The sequence below is a fragment of the Miscanthus floridulus genome, chromosome 10 (assembly GCF_019320115.1).
Source record: "Miscanthus floridulus cultivar M001 chromosome 10, ASM1932011v1, whole genome shotgun sequence".
Classification (NCBI taxonomy): Eukaryota; Viridiplantae; Streptophyta; class Magnoliopsida; order Poales; family Poaceae; genus Miscanthus; species Miscanthus floridulus.
The window spans coordinates 71,662,414-71,674,610 of record NC_089589.1 but is presented as its reverse complement, the minus strand read 5'-3'; positions in this window follow the sequence as shown (position 1 = coordinate 71,674,610).

Genomic DNA, 12,197 nt, shown 5'->3' with positions numbered 1-12,197 from the left:
CGCCTAGAGATTAGTCACACATATAAGCCGACAAATTACGAATAGTATCATCACCAATGTTTATTACATCACGAATAAGACAGAGTTATCACATAAATATAGTGAAGGTAATAAAAAGATCTCTCATGGAAGCTCCATTTCACAGGGACATCGACTAGTTGACCACAGGTCTAGTAGTCCTCAGGAAAATCATCATACCCAAAGTCATCTGTTACCCATCCGAGATTTTTATCCAAATAATGAAAATAAACAAGCGTAAGTACATGTCGTACTCAACAAGTGTAACACGGGGTTCATGAGGCTCAAAAGGCTGGACATGGGTTTAACAGCATGCAACTTTTAGTTGTCATGATTTTAGCTTAAGAGTAGCAACAGGTTGTTTCCAGTTCCCAATGCAAAACACATGATCAAATGTAAACATGAATAATGAATAGCACAAACAAATATTACTTAGTGTTCATCTATTCCATAAATGTTCCAAGGCCGCTCGTGACCATGAGCATGGCTGATATACCAGTTTTACACTCTGCAGAGGTTGTACACTTTCACTGTGAGTCATGATACCCATATGCCCGGGTTAATTACTCCCAAAATACTTCCAAGGTGAGCAGGCAAGGGTCACTATGAAGCTTTTCAAAGGTTCGTCTAACAAGTTAGGGCTACTAGATTCACTCAGCAAATAGTTATAGGACCCCCTGTCAAATGGCATAATTCCTTCACGGCTATACACATAAGAGTAGAGGTTGTCCTATACCCAATTCGGCAAGCCATTCTTACGCCAATAAAGGTAACCACTAACAATCTAGAAAAGGTCCTCATACTGAGCTAAAGCCAGAGCCATATAGCACTCATAGCTGTACTATAAGTGCCGGATGATCACTTACAGATAAGTCCTTAGGGAGAGGAATCTGAAGCATTACAAGATCATGGTTTAATTGAGCACTATCAAAGCTACCCAATGCATAACCCTTAGGTGACAAGGTAATAGTTCAATTCTAGGAGATCCCTAGCAAGATGACATATGTAACATGAATTTAATGAATTAAAGTGAATAGGAAACAAGGATGATCCTATGCTATACTTGCCTTGAGCAAAGTACTCCTGCTGGTCCTGCTTGTCAAAGTCGTACCCTTGATCTCCCACGAACTGCTCACCGTCTATACTCGATAACCACAACAACATACAAGCATCCAGGAGCAATCATGCAAAGCAAACAAGGCTATAGATTAGAACAGTACACCAATAGCAAAGAATCATGATGAAAAATTTGGAAAATGAATCTACATCTCTCTACGAACACACAGACGCGATGAACACAAAAATCGGATCTAAAACGGAAAAGTTATAGATTAAACAAGTTTTTCTATAGCAAAATAATAAATTAAACCTAAGCTCGAATTTTAGAAGTTGAAAATCTACTTTACAGTAGCATGAATATGTAGATCACTTAATTAGGAACCTAACGCAACTTGAACGGATCAAATCAGAGTTAAAACAGAGATTTTATGGCTAAAACAAGTTGAATGGCAAAACTGTAAATAACTAAAAACGTATTTCAGTCCAACCGAACAAAAATACGCTTTCGAAAGAAAGAAACGTAATCTGTAAAAGCGCTTTGGACTGTGGGTTAACACCGAAATATTTATAAGAACATATTTGCAAAATCGGCAGCGAAAGGGTATCTCCGGTTTTGGGCCATTGGATTAGATCCGAACGGCCTGGATCTGATCTGGCGAAAAAGAAGAAGAAATCGGCTGGAACAGTGCTGGCGGCAGGCTTCCAATGGCGGCACCATGGCCGGCCAAATGGAGCTTGTGGTTCTTGCTCTACAGCGCACGATTTGACAAAACAAAAACTCTGGGCGAGAGAGAAGCGAAAGGGGATCTCACCCGAACTAGAATACGCGAGCGGGAAACAGCGATGGCGGCTCGGCGCTCGTTGGACAGCGGTTGTCGGTGGCGGCACTAGAGCTTTGCATGGCTACGACTGCTTGGGCGAAAAATCCAAACGACAGATGAGATAGAAGACAAGGAGGGGCGCAGGTGCTATTTATGGGCCGAAACACTTAGGCGTCACGGCACCACGGAGCTCGTAGCAGAAATGGACTCAGCATCGACGCGGAGGAAGAGTCCGACCCGACCATGGCGAGAGGAAGGAGCCTGACCAGTGGGCCCAGCCGGTCAGTGGTGGAAAGGAACACACAGGTCTGCAGAAGCGGGCTTACGGCTGGCCAGTGAAACTGGGCCGGTGGCTTGCAGCATTGGGCCACGTGACACGCAAAGGAAAAGCCGGCTTGGGATGGCGTAGAGGAAAAGAGGCGCTGGGCGCGTCCAAGCTGGACTGGAGAAGCTGGGCTTCGGCCCAAGCGAAGGCAAAAAGGTGAGCAGCGGCCTGTGAAGGAGATAAGCAGGCCACGGGCAGCAGTAGGCCTACGGGACGAAAAGATGAAGGAGGAGGGATTTTATTCTTTTCTTTTTCCAATTTCTTTTCAAAGCAATTTTGAAGGCAAAATTCAAATCAAGTTCAAACTTGAGTTCAAATCAAACCATTCCAAAAATTAATATGCAGTAGCATGAATGCACACTCATTGTTGTTAACCTATATTCAATTTTAATTTGATAAATTTTATTATTCTTCCTAAATTTAAATGCTCACAAAAATGCTTAATAAATCAATTTCCCCTATTTTAAATTGTTGTAAAATTTAGGGTGTTACATCAACTGGAGCCGCCCGATCTAAACGGTTAAGTTGCAACCAGATGCTGCATAGTGAATGACCAGACGCTGTTGTGCCTGAGTCTGGTCATTTCCAGAGAGCTCCCCGAGCCTCTGTTTTGCGACTGGACGCGTCCGGTCCACTATGACCGGACACAGACTAGTGTCCGACCAGTTCTGTGCCCATGCGCCTAACTCCAGCACCGCCTATGTCACCATACGTTAGCACTGACCGAACACATACCCTGAGCGTCCGATCACTCTTCGCGCCAGCGTCCGGTCATGAGACCGAGTCTGCGCACTCGCAGCTGCCACTGACCAGACGCACCGGTCCTGCCGAGGCCAGCGTTCGATCAGTTCTATGAAACCCTGTCTTTTCTGTATAGGGCGCCGGTGGCACCATCAGACTATCCACACTCTATACGAGGACACTCCGCCGGTGAAGTTTTGAACCCTTCTCGCCTATGTTTCATCGCTGTGTTGATCCACATCAACTTCAACTTAATCTCCTCTGTAAATGTGCCAACACCAACAAGTGTACACCTCCATGTGTATGTGTGTTAGCATTTTCACAATCATTTTCCAAAGGATTAGCCACTCAACTTGCCATGCCACTCGATCCTAGCGATGATGCAAAGTTAGATCACTTGAGTGGCACTAGATGACCGATATGCAAACAAGTTTGCCCCTCTTGATAGTATGGCCATCTATCATAAACCCGGTCATAGACTTCTCTACACACCTATGATTGGTGAAATGAAATGCCCTAGGTTATACCTTTTCCTTGCGCATTCCATTCCATCTCCTCCAATGTCGATGCAACATATGCACCATCACAATCAACAATGATATGATCCACTTTATATTATCACGTGATCATATTGGTTCATCGATCTTGACTTCACTTTCTTTTTCACCATTGCCTTCGTCCATCAGCGCCAAGTCTTGCTCAAGCTTCACCGCCATGTGGTCCATCGCTCCAAAGCCTCCGACTTGCCCTTCACGCTTGCAACCAGTCCATCAAACCAAGTTGTCTTGATCTTCTCCACCTTGATCGCATGACTCAATGTCATGTCTCATGTGCAATAAGCTCCTTCATCATCACATGTGTGAGATTTGCAACATCTCTGCGCCATTTTCACCTTCATGGCATATGTTGCTCACACACATGTACCTATGGACTAATCACCTTTGTATCTCATATAAACATAATTAGTCCACCTAGGTTGTCACTCAATTACCAAAACTACACAAGGACCTTTCACCATCGTAACATTCCCAACTGCATTTCCTAGTGCTCTGTTTGAACGAAAAATTATATCATATATGTCTTAGCAAAAGAAACAAAATACGATTTCATGTTTACCACAAAAATAACCAACCTCATCATAGTCAACCATATGGCCACAATAATGGCCTATTCCAAGCTCTGAAGGGACTAGACCGTAGTTGGATTTAACACTACATTCGCACTTGACTAGAGGTGCTTTGTAAATTAACCTTTCTTCCTTCTTTTCCTTTGCCTTTGGTGGCTCCGGCCATTGATTCTTAGGACCATAGAGCCACTCATTGAAACGACACTTCACAAATCCATAATGCTACAAGAGAATACATTAGTACACGCACACATATAGAGATAAACATTTAAACAGATACACTTTCCACTTACTTCGTGTTTGTTCGGACACACAAACTCCAACGTATTCTTAGGGTTTATCACAGCTCGATCTCCGCATTCACACAGAGGAGGTTCCTCGAGTCATCTAACTGCGGCTAGGTGCTTCTCCTTATTCGTCATTGGGGGGGGGGTTAGGGGGGTGGAACCCACTGCTGGAAGTGCTCACGAGGATGTCTCCCTCTACACCAATCGTCGAAAAGGAGGTACCTAGGGTCAAACTTTTCTACACCGTCGATGCACTGAAAGAAAAAGCACCTCTCATGGTCTTACACAACAAGATTCCAACAAAATATTAGTAGCCTACATACACAAATGAAGAAAAAAAGATAGTGGAAACAATTACTTACATTAAAACGACTGCATGTGTAGAAGCAACGCACCGCTGTGTCTAGATATCTCGATTGAAACACGTCAGCCGGGAAACCATAGTCATAGTTAGGGACAAGGAGGTCAGGAGGGACGAGGGCATCTTTGCTAGACGCGTCGGAGTATAATTCTTAAGGACAACCCCATTTTTGCCAAAACTCCTCCCGATACATTTCTTGCATCTAACAAAACGGTTGTAATTTAACAAACAAAAATCAAAACATCACAAATTAATGTCAATGAGAATCATTTGCATTACAACAAATAAAATATAACCTACACTTTGTTGCAAACTCTATCTTGGATGCAAACATGAAAACTATATAAAAACTATACTTTGGTCAGTAAAAAATAAAATTTGGTACATCAACAATGTGTCCATATATTTATTCACATATAAAAGTTGAGATGCAAACTCAAACAAGTAAAATACATGGTAATCATAATTCTAAGTAACCAATTAACCTTAACATTGGCAATCCTCATCCTAATCCTTCAATCCAATGTTATAATGAACTCATATTTTCCTCCATACCCTACCTACTCATTCAAATCATTCGATCCACCATGGAGGTCGAGGAGGAGCTTCATTACCTTGACAAGGCCGAGGAGGAGCTTCGGGGAAGGTAGGGAGGGGAACTCCAAGGGAGGGAAGTTCGGTAGCCGGCCGTGGGGGAGCCGGGAGGCAATGGCGTGGCGGTGTGGGCTGGAAGGCGCGCTGGCGGAGGTAGGGCAGCACGGAGGCGGTTGTTGTGCCCTGGCGACTGAAATAGAGAGGGAGGGGCAGGACTGGGCTACGGGCCTGTATTAGGCTCTACCATGCCCTAGACGGTGGCGTGCCACTGCCGCGTCATGATGCGTGGCGCGTCACCGCCGCGCCCTGATCGGTGGCGTGGCAGAGCTGGCCACGTCACTGACCAGGGGCCCTGGTCACTGCCACGTATGCAGTCTCGCCGCGCCCCCATGCATGGCGCGGCAGTGTTAAATCACCGTGCCGTGCGAATAGGCGCGGCCAAAAGTTTTAGATTTGAAAAAATTTAAACAGTGTTAGTTTTAAAATTAGTTTAAAAAATGTGTTAAAAATAAAAAAAAATTCCACAACTACAAGCATGGATTCTCAGGCTTCGCAGCGATGCTCACTAAAGATGAAGCTAAACAAGTCATAGGTGAGGAGTTTAATTTGCGATCGCTAGGTAGCTGCAGTAGTTTATATATATAATAAAGATAAAGATCTCTAATTCTGGTGACTCAGCTACAGTACCCCCATCCCCTCACCAAATTCATTGTTCATCCACAGTTTTCCATCCCAAGCCGTTCGATCCAGTCTGCACAGACCGGATGCCCACCATGTCCACTTCTAGAAACCACCACGCCAACCATCGCTAGCCTTATCCTCTCCCCATGGACCCGTCAAAGCACATCCGTCTAACCCCATCCGTGTGCACCGCCACCTCACAGCCTCCACCTACTCTTTCTCTCCCCCGTCTTTGAGCTCCACCGCCTGCGCCCGTCACCGTCTGCCCTCCGCCCCCGCCCTCCACCCTCTGCCGACCGCAGCGCTCCACCCCATCTCTGGCCAGCTGCGATGACACCCTACTGAAGCACTGCCCGCCTGCGCCCTCCCCCGACAGCGCGGCGTGGCCCGTAGGGCGCCGCTGCGCCACGCTACACCAACGCTGCTGGGGCGCCAGCCCATCTCCGCCCATCTCCCTCACGGCGCTTCGTCCTCATGCACTCCTACAGCAGCGACGGCCATGCCCACCGCCCGCTAGGGCAGGGAGGCACCAAGCGTACTCTGCCGTCGCCCGGGGAGATGGGGGCAGCTGGTATGCTCTCCTTTTTTTCTCTTTTTATGTTCTCAATTTTCCCCTATGATATATTGATATGCACATGAAAATTCATTTGTAGGGCCACTCCCTCTCACTAATAGTGTCTACCTCCTCCTCCTGCATGGTTATTGCAAGTTCAACAAATTTTATCAGATACATGCAAACAAGACGAGTTGGGTTCACCACAGATACATGCGCAGTAGAATTTCAACACCTATGTCTACTCTGTTCTGCATTTAGGCCAGGCTTCCTCCTCTCAAAGAAACCTTGCACGATTGCCAAGAACGAAGTGACAATTTGGGTTCAACACATATCAAAGCCACTCATGACTACTACTACCACTACTGATACGTGTTTGGTTCACCAAACCAAGGCACAAAGCAACCCTTGTGCGGTTGGATTGAGATATGTCCGGCATGTTTAGGTTTACAATGCTCGAACAATCACGTGCGCACAAAGATTATATTAAATGGTACTTTGTGAACCAAAATGTTCGCACAAATGCGCACATTACATGCATAATAAGTGGATATCAATGCTACTAGATAGAAAGATAATGGCAAACCAGACTTCATATATATGTGGATTACAACAACGATACCAGTTCAGCCTACATAACCATGCCTTCATCTGCCATAATAATAAGAGGAGAGCAGTTCCATCCCACTACTCAAAGTCATCCAAATACTACCTAGACATACTATTTCTACCTACAAATGATTAACAAGACTTCATACTAATTCTAACGGCACTTGGCAGCAAACTAGTCCTAACTACATATGTTGACATGACTTGATACTACTAATGAGGAGTGCCATCCCACACCTCTACAAGTCATGCAAAAAGGGCAACAATAGGTGAGAACAAAATCCAACGCCTGCAAGGTAAACTGGCCTTCGTTGAAGCCAACAAACCTCTCCACCATGGCAAACTGGCATGGTCAGACGATCCCTTCAGGCCATTCAGCCCTGGTTCCTTGCTAGGGCATGATGGCGGGAAACATTCTTGTTGTTGGTGTAGGTGCCATCTAGGGGGGCATGTGCCCTCGCCAGCACATGCGCCACGGCGTCATCCTCGATCCAACCATGGGCCTTGCGGTTGGGGCAAACGGGGCACACCAGGCCACCATACGGGCTAACGTGCAAGAACAGATTTGGGCCCAGGAGCACAGGCATTGCATAGCCATGCAAACGATCATCCTTTGAGTCCATCATGACGTATCCTAGAGAGCCATCGGCTACGACCATAGCGTCTGCCAAGATGTTGGCCTCATCATCAGCCTCGGCCTCAGCCTCATCGTTGGCCTCGGTGGATGGTGAGGGGGACCATGATGGTGCAGGTGACCCACCCACATGGGGAGTGGATCCAGCAATGGTGAGTGGACCCAGCGATGGCTAGCAGGACCGCACTAGGGCCAGTGATGGCTAGCGAACCACCAGTGTCGGTGGCATCAGCGTCATTGCCGAGGGCGATGGGGAGAGCAGCAGCCTAGGAGATGGCTGAATCTCGGTGATGGGAACGCTGATCTATGGGGACTGGATGTCGCCGCCGCCTCTACCGACACCAACCCGGGGTGCACCATCGACCCCGCCTCCGCCGAACCACTGGAGGAAGCAGGGACTGCAGCTGGGCCACCGATGGCCTTCATGGCAACTGACGGGGTGGCAAAGGTGGGTGGCAAGGAGAGGGCTTTTGCACAATGGAAGATGGAATGATAAACAATATGAATTGGGGCAAGGCTAGGCTTTTTGTCTACATAGAAATGCTAGGGCTTCTAAGGCAAGATACTTCGTAAAGATTTATTTATACACAGGGACGCTAAGGCTTCTAAGGCAAGATACTCCGTGAAGATTTATCTTTCCCAAAGGTGGGTGCCATCGCACTCCCTCAGGAATCGCAACCATATTACACTAGTGGTTGCAAAAACAGAGCACATCTCCTCCACTTACGCTGATGAGACAGTGTGAGTCTCGGCACGACGACATCAATTGTGCGGCCGGTGGACTTTCTAGCGGGCGTAGTAAAATTTCATAGTTTGTGATCGACTACACTCACTCGTCATTTCATCTAATATTATTATTACTAGTAGTAGGGGCGTGGTCACGTGACCGTGTTCTCCTTGGCTTTTAATTTAATAATTCCTAAAAGAAGGTAACATTTTTCATAATCTATGACATGGGGCCAGGTGTACATTTGCACAAATGTGTATGACACGTAGACTATCCGACACGTTCAAATATAAGGCGGTAGGACTTTCTTGCGTGTGCAGTAGAATTTTCAACACCTATGGCTCATCTGTTCTGCATTAGGCTAGGCTTCCTCCTCTCAAAGAAACCTTACACGGTTGCCAAGAGCGAAGTGAATGCAGGATGAAAGCTAGACAGAAGTGAAAATTTAAGAGATTTTGACTACCATGACATGGTTGAGACTTGAAAGCCTGGTGCGATTGTGATAGGTCTTTTTACTCCTATCTAGGCAGTCACAACAGTCGAGGGGTAGACAAAAGAGTGAAGAGAAGTTGCTTTGATATGCAATTTCTCTTTTGAAGAGACATGCAATGGCTAGCTAGAGATGGGTGCACTTACTATCCGACGAGAGATCCAATGGACAACGGGGGACTTTCTAGCATGTGTAGTAAAAATGCAACATCTATGCCTCCTCCATTGTGCATTAGATCAAGCCGAGACTTGTTCAGATGAACTCCTCACTGCATGGCTGTTGCAAGTTCAACTATTTTTATCAGACACATGCAAATAAGATGAGTTGGGTTCACGATGGATCAGAGCCACTCATTTTGAGCATGACCAGAGCGACTCATGACTACTACCACTACAGATACATGTTTGGTTCACCAAACCGAGGCACAAAGCAACCATTGCATGGTTGGCAAGAGTAAGATGTGTCTGGCCCGGTCAAATTTACAATGCTTGGACTATCACGTGTTTAAGGAGATATTGGTAAATGTTCCTTTGTGAACGAAAATGTTTGCACAAATGTGTATGTCACGAATACTATCCGACACGTTCAAATATATGGCAACAGGACTTTCTGGTTGTCGGGACTTGCTCCTCTCAAAAAAACCTTGTGCGGTTGCCGAGAGTGAAGTGAATGCAGGATAAAAGCTAGACAGGAGTGAATTGACCACCATGACATGGTTGAGACTTGAAAGCTAGGTGCGGTTGTGATAGGTCTTTTCACCCCTCGTGGGCTATCGTACTCCCTCGGGAACCTCAACTAGTCATACCACAGGAGGCGTGTTTGACCAGAGATGCATGAGTATTAATGTTCCCAAGCATACACTGATGAAAACAGAGCATGTCTCCTCCATTTACGCTGATGAGACAGCATCAGTCTCAGCGTTGATTTTTATTGCACATGTTAGGGCAACTCCAACCAATCCCTCAAATTTTGCCCCCTATTCCTGCAAATGAGAGTCCCTCATCCATATTTCATCCCCTACTCCTTAGGGTACTCCAACCAATCTCCTAAATTTTCCCTACTTTTACACTATACTATCATGGACCCTATTTATTGGTCCCACTTGTTAGCTTTATGGAAGAGAGAAAGCAAGATGAGGGAGAGGATGAGGGACTCCTACATCTATGGTTTAGGAGAGAGAAATGAGATTCCCTCATCCATTGGGACTTGAATAGGGGTTTGGTTGGAGAGGTTTGTGATGTGTTTGAACTCTAAAAATAGGATGAGGGCACAAGTAAGAGTTTGGTTGGAGTTGCCCTTAGCTCCTCCACTGATGCCCAACACTATGTGCACTCCTTGCATTTGTGACAACACCAGAAACACAGAAAACAAAGCCCCCCATGAGAGGAGAATGAGAACAGAGACATACCAACAAGGATTCCTCAAGACTGTCAAGTTCCATTATTGGCACGGCGGGGCTATAAGAAGACATGGCAGGACTGAGCCAAACTAACCTGGAGTGCATGAAGACCCTTCTTCCTAGATTGTATGCAGAAACATTGGTAAGTGCCTATTTTCTGTGTGTTGAATCTGATCTACTAGGGTTTGCCTTTGGGAATGAATTTGTCCCTCTATCTAGCTATGTTGATCATTGTGCATGCTGAAACTACCAGCTGCAATGGCCTGGGCTATCAGAGGTCGCTAGATACTCAAGCTTTGTTTGGACGACGAGTAGAGCCTGGCCTAGTGGAAGGTGGTGGTGTTCCCCGTTGGTGATTACTTGTAGCTCCACCAAGGAGGGAAGCACTTCACCCATGCCCTCGACCTCAAAGATGGGTTCTCTCTTGTATTGCGGTATGACGGCCAGTCATAGATTAATGTCAATGTCATCGACCTTACCACCTACCACAAGCAGTACCCGCACGACTTCGAGGCCGATGGTAGTTAGCTCTCCTTGTCCATCGTGGAGCCAAGGAGTTTTGCAGTGATCCTAAAGAAGTACCACCTCAAAGCTAAGTATCTGGTGAGCACTCACACGAGACGTTGAATGTACTGATGTCGCAAGTTACCAGTGTCATCTTTCTCATCAATCTTTTTTTGTGCGAGGCGAAGAATGTGCCATTGGACTTTGAGGTAGCACACGGCTACCAGTAGCAGGAAGTCCTCAAGCTGCAGATGGCTAGGCAGTCTTGGTTCATGGGCTTGGAGAGTACCCGCATGAACAACAAAGTGTGCACGTTGTTCAAGTATGGGTGGGACGAGTTCTGAGCAAGCAACCACCTTAGCATCGGCGACACCTGCTTCTTCAGCGTGATCTGCGAGGCCACCTATAGCGATGACAAGGACGAGGAATGGGAGGAGCAGGAGTATGATGAAGCTAAGCTCAAGGTGGAGGTGTGCAAGATGAATGGTGGATGGTTGTAGTGAACTCGACGCAAGAGTTGACACGATCTGTATTTTGTTGTTTCATTAGAACTATTATCCGTCTTGTGAAGATTTCCTAGTATTAGACTGTCTTATGCCCTGTTTGGATGGACTATGACTAGTTAGCCATGGCTAAGAAAAGCAAACTAATTGTTGGGTTCTATAGACTAGAACTAGTTGTTAGCCCCTGATAGTTGGGTTCTATGGACTAGTTGGATAGCCCCTGATAGTTGCCAGCACTGTATTTCGTTGTTCATCTACTCATAGTGATTCAGAGCGTCTATATTTTGTAGGGTCGGACTATCTTAGCATCCCGATAATCTCAATAGCTATACACCCACGTCCTTTGATTAGAAAGGGTGAACTTTGATGGCTACGATGCCCATGGCGATGCGACGGACGTGGCCCAATCTCAATTCAACTACATTGATGCAGCAATTATTGATCATCTTCCATCCAGTGTTTGGAACTGCCGCAACACATTCCCATACTTAAGTGAAAAAGTTAGTAGTGTACAACTTCTTTCACCTCCCACTTTGTTCTGACATCCATCCACACGACTGTCGCCGCTTCCCATGGCCTCCGATGAGCGATTGCCGATGCTGGTGGTGCCGTGGTTGTCGATGCTGATGGCACTACGGTTGCCAATGGGGATGCCATGCCCTTTGCTGCCATCGATAACAGGCAACCTATGTCATTTGTCTCTGGGGGCCTGGTGTCATGGTCTAGCCATGCCACTTCACTGGGCGTACATTGAGCATCGCCCCG